The sequence below is a fragment of the Lagopus muta genome, chromosome 4 (assembly GCF_023343835.1).
Source record: "Lagopus muta isolate bLagMut1 chromosome 4, bLagMut1 primary, whole genome shotgun sequence".
NCBI lineage: Eukaryota > Metazoa > Chordata > Aves > Galliformes > Phasianidae > Lagopus > Lagopus muta.
In genome coordinates, this window is record NC_064436.1 from 11766514 (window position 1) to 11781131 (window position 14618).

The window sequence follows — 14618 nt, forward strand, 5'->3', positions numbered from 1 at the left end:
TAAGAAGTGTTGTAAATGTATGTCATGTCCCTTAATGCTAAATTTTTGTATTTCCATCTCTGATTTAGTTGACAGATGTGAAAAGAAGCGTATGAAGCTAGATAACTCCCTAGCAACTACACAGCTGCAGATGTTGAAGAGAGCAAGTTGTTTTGGCTAAGGTCGCTGTTAATTTATACTCGAGATGTTCCTTCCAGATGTGCTGTTTTTGATGATATAATATATCTTGCTGTTATTTTGGGTTGATCCTTCCCACATTGATCAAACTGTTTCCCTGTCTGTGGCCTCTTCTAGCATGAAATTGCGAAGTATTCAGATCCCAGTGTTTGCTTTTCCTGGGTGAGAGAAATAGTCTTAATGCACAGACATGCAAAACTAGTTTAAAAAACAAGTCTTTAGACAGCAAAATTTAAAGGGTTTACAATATCATACATCTCAGATGGTCTGGAGGAAGCTTGTTCTCTCCCTTCATCTTGTTAGTTCTGCTTGTGAAGGCAAGACAATCTTTGGGTTTTTTCAACAGAAAAAAAAGTATTTGGTTTCTGTTGTCACTGGCCAAACGCTGAGTTTTTGTGTCACTTTCCTCTCCTCGATCTGTTTGAAGCTCTTAGCGAATTCCTACTGTGCTACGACCCCAGGTTTGGCAGAACCACAAGTTCAACTCTGTACTATAAACAGATAGTGTAAAATACAGTGCTGCTTTATAGTCAGTTGGAATTAGCTAGTGGTCGTTTTTCGTGGAGGAGAGCCTAATGCTTAAAAATTTGAGGTGGATTTGGTAACCGTGTTGTTTTAAAAGCTGTTTTAAAACTGTAAACCATCCTTATTTAGCTTAGACAACTACCTTTGCTATAAAGGAGGAAATGTTACTTTTTGTAGTACATTTAAAAAAATTTAGGTTAGCAATGGTCATTCGAAAGTCGTAAGGCCTCTTCTGGCATCCTTCAGAGTTCAGTAAGAGTCTTCCCACTTTTTTTTTTTTTGGATATCACTGGATGATGGTAAAAATCCAATACCATGCTTCTGAAGGGTAGGTTTCAAAGATGAGATGACACTGCTGCCTTTTTGTTATGAGCTGGCCAACAAAGTTACAGAGCTGTTCTAACCTGTCACCAGTGCTTAACTTTTCAACAGTTCATACTAGGTTCAGCTCAGCTCCGTGTTAATGAAGCTGCAGGTCAACTCAAAGCACAAGTTGGAGCAGATCGTGATCTGTGCAAGATATATAGCATAGATGTATCTGTGGAAGATTGCACTACATTGCACATTTGAGAATGCCAAATGAATCTAGCTGTTGAGGAACAGTATCTTAGCAAATGAGCTTGTTTGACCTATGGAGTAGAGCAAGGGGAATTTGCGTGGACAGGAATTGATTCAGGTTCAGAAAAGAACCAAAAGAAATGTGATAACACATTGAAGGATGTAACAATGTTTCTAATGCTATTGTTCTCCTTAGTATTATTTTGTACGAATGAATTATGTTACAGGAAAACGATTTTTCTTGGATACTTATTTGGTATTTGTGTAAGTAAGAAGTGTTTGTTCAGGGCTAAACCCTAATTGACAACTTCTTGAATGTGATATTGCAAGTTTAACATCATGCAACAAGAGAAATTTAAAGGAACTTAGAAGGAGCTCTTCTGTTATTACCTATATTCTCCTGTATTAATGTTGTTTTATGTATTCAAACTAATTCTGATGTTATGTGATCAGTGAGGTTAAGTTTTATCCTTTCTCTAGTAAGCAGACTGGGCTATATCTAAATACTGCAGAAGTGACCAAAGCAGGGCTTTGGCAGTTATTTGTGAATGCAGCATACATAATGTGGGACTTGCTTCATCCAAGTTTGAGCCCAAAAGCTCTGTATGACGGTGCAGAGCTCCCCTTTGACTGTGTGTGGGCCTCTCCCTTGTAGCTGGGCAGTTCCTCCACTGCAGCTGTGAAGGGGTGAAAGACCATTTGAAGCTGCATCATAGGAAGACCTCCAGCCAGCAAAGAGATTTTTGGATCTTAAGAATAGCAGCAACAGTGGCATCTCTTGCTCAGCTTCCCACTGAGAACTATTTTTGCTTATTCGTGAGGACTCCCATTTGTGTGAATGGGGGGTAGGCACCTTACTTGCAGCTCTGAGTAAATACTTCTGAAGTGGGAAGAGTTTTTAGAGGTGTGCCAAAGCCTCAGCATTTTCCACCTGGATATTCCAGGGCAGTTCTCTGGCTGAAGTTCTAATATTTGACAGCAGTTGTTGTTCCACACTAAGGCACCAAGAATAAACACAATAGCATAGTTATTTGTTGCTGCATTACAAGGTCAACAGGTGTGAGCTGGCTCTGCCTGCAAGGCAGGCAGAAGCATAGCAGAAGTAGAGAGCTCTGCTCAAATGTGGTGGATATCAAGCGTGTTGTGAGATGATATCCATGCTAGAGCTGACCTGCTGCTTTGAGAATATAGGCAGGTTAAACATGGAAGTGTTTACATCTGTGTTGAGTCTGTCCTAACTCTTCCCTCACGTGATGCAAAAATATTACATTCCTCGCTGGGGAATCCCAGTATTGGCCCATGATTATGACTTGTTTCACAACACAGTACTGTGATGTTTGTACCTGGTTTGGGATATAGCTGTTTTATTTGTGCTACTTACTGGTGTTGCCTGCAGGTTTTCCTCCCTGTGCTCAAAGTTTCAATGTTTGTATGTTAGGCAATGCAATATAATTTTTTTCCTTATTACTTACTACTCATACTACAAATCTTAAAAGAAAAAGGCCACAGGCAAAAACACATGTGTCAGGAAAAGATGTTGCTTTTGCGAAACTCGCATTCTAAGGGCAAACTATGAGTAGCCTGTTATGTTTTATAATTCAGGGAGGCTGTGACTGGGATACTGGCTTTAGTATGGATGCGGCCCTTTGCAGTCTGTGGATTTTGTTGGTTAAAAGAATTTTTTGCTACTAAATATACTTTGAAGATGCTCCCTAGATCCTCCTCAATTACTGCTAGCATAACTGCTGCTTATTCCAGTGATTGTATTCTATTCTTAGAGGTGTTACTTTGTCAGTATCCACTGCTTCTTAAAATCACTCATTTATTGCCTACAGTGTACATGTAATACCCATCTCTAGTAATTTGCAGATGATCTCCCAGAAATGTTGCCAAAATTCCGAGAAGGCTTTGGGATGGTCCCCTTTACTTGCTGGATATAGTGTTCAGTGGTGTACCGTTTCATGCATGCCTACCATGTTTTTTCAATTGTGCACCTGCTGTGGCAAGAAACCAGCAGTGGAACCACAGCTGTCTTCATGAGAAAGAGCAGACTGAATCAGCCAAGCAGAGATCCAGAAGCAGGCGTTCCAATCGCTGTATTTTGAAGATGCCAGGTCTTAACTTTCAGCTCCCTAACACTGAACTGCAGCATGCCATGGATCTCATGCCAAAAATAAGGTTGCCTGTCATAGTACAGACATGTCTTTCATGTTTGAAATTATGTCGAAGGAAGAACAGGAGATAAGACAGATGTTGGCAGTGGGAGAGAGGAGAAGGGAATTTCTACGTTTATTAGTCATGCTGTTGAAGAAAGAAGAAAGATTTTATCACATCTATCCTGCTGAAAGCAGAGCTCTGGGTTCACAAGACCTGCTGGTAACAGTGTGCATCTGTGTCTACTCTCTTAGGTGCTAATACCAAAAAGGTGATCCCACTTTCGTTACAACAAAGAGGAGGAAGGTTTTGTTTTTGGGGTGTTTGCTGTATGCATGCCCATGTAGGTATGGCTGATAGATGAAAATGAAGCTATTATTTGGCCCGACCTTTCAGTAAATTTGACTAGAAGGGAGCATAGCTTCAATTAAGCAGAAATAGGAGGAAGATCTGTAAGGCACAATGTGCTAGGTCCAGTTGATGAAGAGCCGAAGTCCTCCTGGCTGCCCACTGCTTGGTAAATGTGTACCTGGTCATTAAAGGACTTACCATGAATGAAATAAAGAGTAACGATGCAAATAGAATTACAGCACTCCTGCTATGGCAAAGCCTTTAATGGCAAACATTTGAATTATTTAATAATAGGTCTTGTTGTTTTTCTGGTCAGAGGAGCACGGTCTCTTTAAAAACCTTGGCCTCCTTTCCAAAATGTTGTTGCTGAACCATGCCCCACCCCCACATAAGCAACACCTGCATACCTGCAGGGTACTTTCTTCTTGATAGCTTGTATACCTTGATAATATATGTTGCTTGAGTGGTCTCAGTTAGTGCAGTGTTGCCATCAATTGTTAGAGCATTGCTCTAACATTTACCAGATTCCCAGTGATGTAATAACTTGCTCTGCTTCTAAGAGTCTTTTTGCTGCATTTGCGATCTTGGTAACCACTGTGTTGATGAGTTTTAAAACAAAAAGAGACTCCGCCTCAGCCAGGAATGTATGCAAGGAATAGCAGATCCTAGCAAGAAAAGCTAGGAGAGCTTTTGTGCTGTGAGAGCTGCGTGCAACAGCCATCTCAGCAAACTGCTGGTGTTTCAGAGTGGTTTTGCAGCGCTGACTGACTGCTTAGGACACATGTTCAGCTGGGTCAGGGGTCTGCGCCACTGCTCTGAATGTAGAGAAATGCATAATGTGTTCAGTAATCCTCAAGGAGCAGATCCTCTGTGGGCTGAGGAAATCTGATGGATTTTAAGGAGGAATGAGGCATCTGGAAATGATATAATATTCAAGGCTTCCAGAAGTCTTTTTTTTGCCAGGCTGTATGTGCTGTGCATCCTTCTAAGAAGGAATAGTTAACTTGCAGAAAGACTGCAGTGGGTAATGTTCATTGTCTCTTGACACGAGTTACTGAAGTTACAAGAGGGGCTAGAGAGGTTTTCTAACCACTTGGTTAGAAAACTGAGCCCGTTCTCTAACAAACTGAAGGCTACTTTCAGACGTTTCTTTCTCTCCTTGCTAGTGTGGAGGCGCTGTGACTTGAGCATCAGCACTGTTCTGTGCTGAGAGTTTTCTGCTTCTGGGAAGACTCAGCAGGATGGAACGGGTGTCCTCCTATGGATCCTCTGACACATTCAACATGCAAGCAGTATATTGGCAGATTAAGGCCACGTTTCTCCTGTTCAGTGGAGGAACGGGGATCTTAAGGCCATCACATCTTCACACACTTCAAATAGAAATGGAGCAAATTAGGTACTCTTTGGTGATGATGAAAAAGAATGATTGAAGTCTTCATCATACAGGAAGGAGGGAAAGGGAGAACAATGTTAGGGGACAGACCAAAGGGGTGAATACATGGAGGACAGAATAATCACATTGTAGAATGGTATAGGCTGCAGAAAGAGGCAGGGCAGAAAAACGTGAGGCTTGCTGGGTTAGGCCAGCAGGACATAGAGAAAGGGATTGGCAGAGAAACAGCAAAGGCATGTGCCTGCCCACCAGAAGGAGCTGCACAAATAGCAGCTGGGGAGGAGCTGCTCTTACCATGTTTTACAGGATCAAAGAGCAAGTGCAATGTTTCTTTGTATGGTGTATATTTGTGTAGTGTGTAACGCAATGCAATTCTGGTCCTGATTACTAATAAAAGATAGCATAGACACAATTAAAAAGCATCTCATACAGACCCAAGTAGAAGAGATGAGACAAGGCTTGGCAAACCACTGGCTGACCTAGTCTGTCGCTCCTTATTTTGTTTCTGTTTATTCATCATAGAGCTAATTAGTAGTATATTACAGGACTGAGGTCATTAAGACTTAGGCTTCTTTGCATCTTCTCCAGCTAATTTTAAAACTAACTGAAAGTGCTTTGGTAGCCAAAGCTGCTGTATTCCACCCCCCATCCCCCCTTGCCTTTTGTTTTGGCATTTGCACATAGTCACTGCCTTTAGCAGGGCTTCCTTTCAGTATATTGCAATGGCTGGAGACTTCCCAGAGTAGATGCACTTCTTTCCTTTTTCTTGTACTGCTGTCCTGGAGCAGCTGGGAGCAGCATGCAGGTTCTGCCCCATGCGCCTCAAATCAAAAGGTTCTCTCTTGGTGTGCACAGACTGGGAACTGAGGTGCGCTGCGGGAAGCTTCAAGGATGACAGACAGTAGTGGAAAATCAAATCAGCTCTGGAGATAGAAACACACAGCATTTAGCTGGGTCTGCACTGATAACAAGCATTTTCAATCACTAGATCATGAAAACTGCACCACGCAGGGATAATTGTTTCTTATAAATGGCACTGCAGTAACTAGGAGGCCAGCGATCTGTACTTAACATGATTATGTACCGCAAATCCAAGATAAGGCAGGCATTGCTTCTTTTCACTTTTGACAAAGTTGAAAGAATGGAAAGAAAAATCATAACAAAGCAAGTATAAAAAATGCAAAGGCTTTTCAGCTTAAAAATTCCAGAAATTAATTATTTTATAGGCTGATACAGCCAAACAATATGAAGAACAGAAGGTTTGTAAAATCTCTTTGGCCTTAGCAACCCCTCTGTGGGCGGTGTTATACTGTGTAGGAGATAGGAACCTGACTGCTTGGAATCCCCTGGACGTTTTCCTCTTGAGCTATTGGTGCTATTTGGTGCCCTGGCTAAACTTCAGGCTGGTTAGTTATGTTCTGACTAGTTAGTTCCCCAGGAAGCATAGTTGTCACTATCTTTAATGAGTTTGAGATAAAACTTAGTATGCTGTGTTAGAGCATGACAGTTATATGTAAAATTCTCTATGTGTGTTGTGTTCTGCAGGCGAAGATAAGGATTGGAACCAAAGAGATTCAAACCAACATGCAGATGAACACACATTGGATCAGAATCTGGGGAAATGAGTAGAGGTAACAGTTGACTACTTCAGTGGTGTGAATTAGCAGAAATGTGAGCGTAAAGAGAAAAGAAAGTATCTGTAGAAGAATATGTTATATGTCCTATGTCATCTGCTTTTTTTTTGCATATGTCTTTCTAGAAAATTCTCATGATGTTTTGAGACTTAAACCAACTTACATTTCTGGCTTTTGGTGTCCTAGTACTGAAAAACTTGAAAATAGGATTTTGAAAAAAGAAGGCTGGCAGGTTATACCAGGATCAAAGAAACCAAGCAATCTTCCTTTCTCTATTGCATTGCCTCTGAAAATGCCATGCCCTCAAGCAAAACCAAGGATGATTTTTTTAATTAATCACAAGGCATGACTGTAATTTTATTTCTCATCTGAGAAATGAGAAATCTGCTCCCAGCAGCACAGTGACTCTCAAATATGACCAACCAGAACTAGATTGGGGTATCAGACATCTGTGAAGTTAGCTGAGAATTGAAACAGTGCATTAGCAGTGCAGTAGTCATCCGAATCCTATGTCAGAATCCTAAACTGTTTCTTAAGCTATCTGTGTTTTCCCTGGAGTGTATCTTATCTGTGCACTGACACGCTGACCAAGTTTGACATATTCTGTTAAAGATTTGATGAGATCACAGTGCAAGACTGTCTAACTGCAGGCCATAAATTGTTGCACTCCTCCATCTGGTTACTCTCTGACAGGCATATGCTTTGCTTAATCAGGGTGATATACTCTCTATCATTGCCATCTTCTAGGTGCTGAAAGCCTTAGGAGCATGAACAACTGAACTGTAGGGGTGTCGCATACTGTGTGACAGTGCTTTGTAGAAGCTGGACCAGCTGTGCATTGTGGCCCATCTCTGATTACAGGTTTCCAGTTAGAATAAGGCAATGTTGCTATCTCTTGCTATTTGCAGCTACTGGGGGAGACTTCCTTGTGGTTATGTCCATATTGAACGTTTGATCCTTGTCTGTAGAAGTGATACTTTTCTGCACTCGGATAAAATGCTTCATACTGAAATCTAATTGTCTGAAGACCATTAGTCTCACTGACTGTGGAACTTAGAATATTGCTTTCTGAAGCGTTGGTGAGCCATGTGGTCTTTTCCTCTGACATCAGCACAATCTCTGGATATGCTCGGCACGGTTCAGTCCTAAGGGCTATGAGGGCTGCTCCAAAGATAACGCCTCCTATTTTGTCATGCCGGCCCATGGCATTAGAGCCAGTAGAGGTTGAACTTACCTGCCAGTATCCCTTTACATGTTGTTGCCATGTGACAGGCAGCAGCAGAGGGGCAGTCTGACAAATGATGTCTGCCATAGAAGTGAATGTAAAGCAAGGACTTGTCACTGAATTCTTCCAGGCAGAAAAACTGGCACCTATTGACATTCATGGACACTTGCTGAATGTGTACGAAGGACGGACAAAGGGTGTTGGCACTGTGAGGCAGTGGGTAGTGCATCAGTGCATTTCAGCAGTGGTGACAGCAGTGTGAAAGACAAGCCATGTTCGGGGTGGCTGTGCGTGTTTTCAGCAGCGTGGTGTGCTGACAAAAATGCACAGCTGATGGTGGTGACTATACTGAAACATATTGTTTTGTGGCTGAGAATTTGCCCTATCGAGTAGTGTTAACATGTTCTTTGTATCTGTTGTAGTTTCTATTAAATAAATAGGAGGCATTACTTTTGCAGCAACCTACGTATATTATTTGTGGGCTAAGATCATTGTTTGCCATTCACGTTGCCTACACTGAGACTGCATGGATTTTATGTATTCAGAACTTCATCAAATATTAATTATCCTAGGTGTGTGCTTCAGGCAGAATACGTGTAGAAAATGTCAGCACAAATGTTCAAGTATTTCTGAAAACAAGATAAAGAAATGAACAAATAGATTTGCCAGAGCTGAAAACGTTAGAGAACATTTTTCTTTTTTTTGTTCTGAGAGGCTGTCACAGTCCTGTCCACTAGGGAGAACTTATCAATTTGAAAGGAAAGATGATTTTTGTGTCAGGAGATGAACAAAGCTGCAAACCAGCCTCATTTTAGTCTCAGTTTTACAACTAGGTATTGCCAAAACCCTTTCTGTAATGGTTAGCTGCAGTGACGGGTCTTTTGGAAAGAACGAGCGTAAACAGTCAAGGATTGGTGCCGGCACATCTCAGCTGAGTACTTCAGATAATATCAACAGCATAGATTCTGATAGGTCCTAACTTTCAAGAGCCTAGTTTAGCATTTTTTGGATTATAATAAGGATTTGTAGATGAGGTTTGTGCAATAGTATATGAAATGAATAGAGGGTTGCTTTTAAATCTACTCAACCTGTTTGTCTAAAATTTGGCTATTTTTGGTCTATCAAGGAAAGAAAGAGTTGAACATTGGTCTCAACGCCTTTGTCATGTGGGCAATGTTTTTTAACAGCTTGCATGACTGCCAGGACATCTTGAGCCTACGATGCCTTGGGATGACTAATTAATTACTAATTTACCTACTCTCCAGAGCTTAGTTACTTCCATATCTCACGTAAATGAAAACTCTGGAACTGGAGAATACACGGAAGAACAAGGCATGGGAATGCATGCATACCCTGTGCTCAGCTGCATCAGCTTCTTTATTTGAGCGTAAGGAAGCATTCTGAAGAATTACTTTTTTTTTGACGGGTATCGTTATGATTCTTTGGCATCTTTTGTTTGTGAACAGTGTAAGGGCAATAGGTTTTTTTGCTTCTTACCATTTAATGCAGGGCCCGATATATGCTTTTTCTAATGTGCAGCAATCTCACCAGCTCATTCAATTCCTTGGTCCTATCACTCTTTCTCTCTTTTATTCACCAGGGAGCCCAGTTTAACTTAGCTCTTCAACCCCATGTGTGCTGTTGTACTCAAAAGAGTTTTTCCTTGCTTAAAAAGAAGTTTGCTGTATCTATTAGAGTTTCATAAGCACTTAAATTGGCTGAAGCCATTCATCCTTTCACCCACCATACTCCTGCTCCTGTACAGGGTCAGCACAAGGATTTGGACAACCACACAGTGAACCATATCAGGGAACTGATTCAAATTAAAAATGAACTTGGCCCTGAAACATTTGTTTTTCCCAACCACGCCAGTTCCCTAGGCCTGTTCTGTTTGCAGCTGCACCAGCAATTGTGCCAGCACAAGGGAGGTGGGTAACACAGGGCTAGGGATGAGCAGCTCTTGTGGAGGAGAAAGGGTGGGACTGTTTTACTGCTGGCTTACACAGCCAGAAGTGACACTGGCAGTGCAAATTAGAATTTCACTGGTTCAGAAAACAAAATGATAGGAAGGTTTTGAATTCCTCAAGATTTATACTCAGTACTGTTTATATGGGGAATAAAAATGGGGCATGAGAGCTTTTTCTTCTATGTTTTTAATCAGTTATGATGTTCTTAGTGTGGAATGAGCTCATTATTTCGGGTATAAAGGAGATAGATCTCTGTATCCAGTTACCATGATCTGCTGAGCCAGTCTCATTTCAAGGTCCCTTTAGTTCACAGGCAGTAGGGTAACAAGCTATGACACACAGCTGCTCCTGCAGCACCAGGTTTTAGTGTACTGCTTTAGTGTATGGTGTAACCAAGTGACCAAGCAGTGAGAGCCCAGAACCGCCAAGCCACCTTTTGATTTCTTTTCTGGTAGTGTTATTGGCTTTAATTTTGTATCCGCCACCTGCCTGAGTAAATTTTAATGTATCATTCTGTGGTGTTTTTTTTACAGCAAGATGTAACTGGGACAAGGCTGTAAGAACTTGAAAATAGTAATTAAAATAGGAGATAAGATTACCCTTAGTGGTATCTTCCAAGAAGCCAATAATAGGGCAAGGTTATTCCAGTTATGTAAATCTTTTTAAGCTGAGTGACTAAAGGGAAATTTAATTTTAAAAGAACCAGCAAAGCTTGATTACATGGGGTCCTCTATCTCTTACTAAAATGAAAGCCAGGGGAAAGTGAATCTACCTTCAGAAGCTTCTGCATAGTGCCAGAAAAGATACAAAGAGAAAATTTCACTCCCTTGAAAGTACAGCAGTGGTGCAGCATAGTGGGCAGGAGCTCTGTGCTCAGCTGTAGTCAGAGCAGAGTGCAACCCAATATTCCCCCCCTTTTTTACCAGTGATATAGTATTGCTGGAGCAAAGTCCTTACATTAGAGTCCACAGAGAAAACAACCAGTAAAGGAGATAAGAGAGTGCCATGCTTAGCACTTTTTCTCTGCCCAAACCGCTCAGGTTCATAACTTTTAATAAGGATCTTGGCAGCTTTACCCACATACATTAATCTCAGGCAAGTCGTGAATTTTGGTCTGAATCCCATCATCTCATGGGGGGAAAAATGAATGACTTCTCAATCTGATCAAAGACCTTTTTGGCATCTGCAAATAGATTTAAAGCGGAAGTCTTATTTAATGCAACAAAGGAAAATACAAATAGTAATGTTGTAAAATTATCAGTTCCACATTTATTTTATATAAATCCCACTTGATCACGATAGGCCAGTTTAGGAAGAAGTACTAGGTTAGAGTGAAATAGTTGTTCTGCATGAGTGAGACGGGAAACATAGGTAGGTCCCAAGCAGGCTTTTGACCCTGCAGGGACAGGCTCGTGAAGAGTTCATTCTAGCAAATGGCTGGACCCACCAAAGAATGTGTATGGAAAAGCCTCACAATTTGTGTCTTGGATAGTTCCCTTATGTTTGTGTCCAACCCACATGGTGCCAGCTCAGAGCTTCTTTTCAGAGCAGGAAAAATTGAATCTTGATACTTGGGGATGAGGTCCGGTCAACTTCTGACACTGAGTACCTTCTTTGGGCTTCCACTGGGAGATGCAAGAATCACTTTTGTGGGAACAGCATCAGAGCAGCTCCTCCAAGCATTAACTGCTTTGAACAGCCCAAGGTACCACCACTCTCACATCCCCCTTAAAGCACTGGTGAAGGGAACCTCTGCTAGTCACACTCAGCCAACCTCGGGCAGGAGCTCAGGCTGCTGAGGTACTACTCTTATGCTGCTGTGGAGCAGGGGAGGAAGGAGAGCTGCCCCAAAGCCTACTTTGCCCCAGCTATCCACTGCCAGATGCCAGCAGAGCACTCGGCAGCACAGACAAGAAGGGGAACAGGAGATCAGTGTCTTCTTTAATAGGGGCAGGGCATCAGATGGGCAGCTCAGGCGTTGCTATCCTTTTGGTGCCCCATTCAGTTGCCCTTTCGAGGCTGCAGTTCAGCCAGTCCGAGTGCACTGTCACACTTGTGCTGTGCAGACTGAAGTGACTTGGCCCAGCTCAAATCCAAGTGCCTTTCTCAGCCGTGGAAATCAGCTGCCAGCGCCGTACTGCCATGGCTGACCAGATCCCTCAACCTAAATGTGTTTGGAGAAGCATACCGAGCTCTGCACTGTTATGGTGACCTCCTAAAAATACTTCTTACCTTTTCTCACATGCTGTTTTCTGCCAGAGGCATCTTTCCCAAACCTATTTGTGTGACTTCTGAACAATCTGCATATCTAGTTTTAATAACGCTGTGGTGGGAAGCTTGTTTAGTACCTCACCTATTCAGAGAAGAAGACAAGCTGTGGAGAATAGAGGTTGATGGGTGCTGTTTTACCAGACCAGAAATAAGGAAATTATGAAATCAAGTGTCCTTAAAAAAAACATTGTTCTTCCTGACAGAACTGCCTCTCCTCTCAGAAAATGCTCTTTGTATTTTCCCACGCTAGGGCAACATTGTAATGGCCAAAAAGAAAATGACTCCAGTGTTTTTAATGCAAATAATAAGTTGTGTGTTTGATACAATTTAATTGTCCGTGAGGTTTTAGTTTTTTGGCAGAATCCTTGTGAAGTGGAGGTAAGACAAAGTTAATGCATTTAGTGATAAACCTTCTCCAAAAGGCACTTGCTATCCCTGGAATTTCTGTGGGTGAACTTGGTTAAACATAGGCTGCCTGGCTGAGATTAACAGGAAATAGTAAATCATAATCTGCACATTAACTCTAAGCATAGAGGATGATTGCTCAATCAGTAGTAGTAGTGGTAGCAGTTGTTGTCACAGTATTTCTTAAGTATTTGTTACGTGGTGTAACTGAATAGAAATATGCAATATAATTGAGCATCTGTTAGCATTACGCCCTCTGATCTGCTGCTTCTGAGGGGAGGGATTTTAGAAGTGATTGGGCAGGTGCTTGGTGAGATTTTAAGAAGCATATAGGAGATGAATGTTTCCTTTGAAAATGTTAATAGAAGTTTATCCATGTAAGTATCCCAATTCCATTAAATTTCAGGCTCAGGGCCTTACGACTGATGGTGTCATCAATCAGACTGATACAAAGATAGGCTACAGGAGGGACGGCCCATTTTGTTTCCCTTCATAGTAAAAGCTCATATTAATGTGATCCTCCCCAAGCCTCAATCTAAGTAGAAAATAATTTAATTCTCCTATGCCAAAGCAAACCAACCAGTAAGCCTAACGACAGTGAAAGAGGTAAAAATGTGGTTCTAACAAGACACCTGACAAACTGCAGTGCTGCCCTAATTATTGTCTTGTCATATCTGTTTAGTGTGAATCATGTACTGAATAGATGCTGGAGCAGTGAGATGCTACGAGCCTGCTGCCTGTCCCAGCCCTGCCAAGGCAGCCTGCCGAGTACCCAAGGCTCTGGATGCATGTCAGGCCTTTTCCATATGTTTCTCCATGTAGAGACGCTGCCAAACTCTTGGGGCAGACACTGAAGTCTTGCTGTGTTTAAAAACGAGGCTAACGCCATCCCTAGAACCTGCTGGCATGTGTATAGCGATGTAACGTTGTAGGAGCGGGTGGATCATCATCTTTTCCTGTCTTCCACTCGTTGCTTCCTATCTCTTCACAGGGATGATGGCTGGGTGAAAGCCAAGGTGTTTGCCACAACGATGAGCTTCCGTTCGTTCATCTGCGCTGCATTCAGCCGAGCGCCGCGCAGGTCCTGCCGGCATAGGAGGTAGCAGCGCTTATCTTTCTTCGAGCGGGCTTCGAACCTTCGGCTGGATGCGCCTCACAGCGACTGAGAGCGCGGACCGAGAGCGCGCGTTCGTTTCAGGGGTAAGATCTCCGTTTACGTGAGCGCAAGCTTTCACTGCTTTACTTTGGTACACGAGGAGTAACTCTGTAAGCCAAGGGTAGCGCAGAACGCCGTTCTGTCAGCACGCTGCCGATCGTTCACCGCGAGCCCTCGGCGCGCCCCAGGATGCCTGCGGAGCGAAGGCGGCGGAGGCCGAGCCCCGGGCGGGGATAAAAGCAGCGAGTGCGCCGCGGCGCTCTGCGCCGGGGCTGGGCGTGCGCAGCGCTCCTAGCGGGGCCCGAGCCCTGCTCGGCGGGGGCGGTAATTTGGAGAGGATCCCTTGCCGGGCCGGTGCGTGCGCGCTCGTGTGTGTGTGTGTCTGTATGTGTGTGTGTCCGTGTGTGTGTCCGTGCGCCTTGGCAGCGGTAAGTGGAGGCTGGGCGGCTCCGACTGCCTGACGCCAGCGCGACCAGATCAATCCCGGCGCGGAGGCAGGGCGGGCGCGGGGCTCGCCCCCTCTCAGCGCCCGGCGGCCGTACCACAGCCGGTAACAGCTTCGCGGCCCTTCGCCTCTCCCCGCGGCGGGCGGCTGCGCCTTTCTCCTCCTTTTCTTTCTCCTCCCCGCTGCGCCGGGCCGGGCGAGGGTCCCCGGCGCGTCCGGGAGAAGCGGCTCCGTGCCTTCTCCCCGCCGGCACGATGGCGTCCCGCCCCGCTGCCGGCCCCCGCTTCCCGGGTAGGTGCGGGTGCCGCCGCGGACTCGGAGGGAGGGGGCCCACGGGAAGCCGCTCCTCCGCTCGCG

The 14618-nt window shown here is 43.7% G+C and overlaps 1 protein-coding gene across 8 annotated transcripts in view; it reads left to right on the forward strand.

Moving 5' to 3' along the window:
- Positions 1-14618, forward strand: part of SMAD1 (SMAD family member 1) — a 103920-nt gene that overhangs the window by 42983 nt on the left and 46319 nt on the right. For 4 of the 8 annotated variants that reach the window (XM_048942051.1, XM_048942054.1, XM_048942052.1 and 1 more), the window contains 2 exons: positions 6704-6789; positions 13652-13860. The gene's annotated coding sequence lies outside the window, so the exon portion shown is untranslated. The other 4 variants (XM_048942058.1, XM_048942061.1, XM_048942057.1 and 1 more) reach the window with 4 other exon arrangements.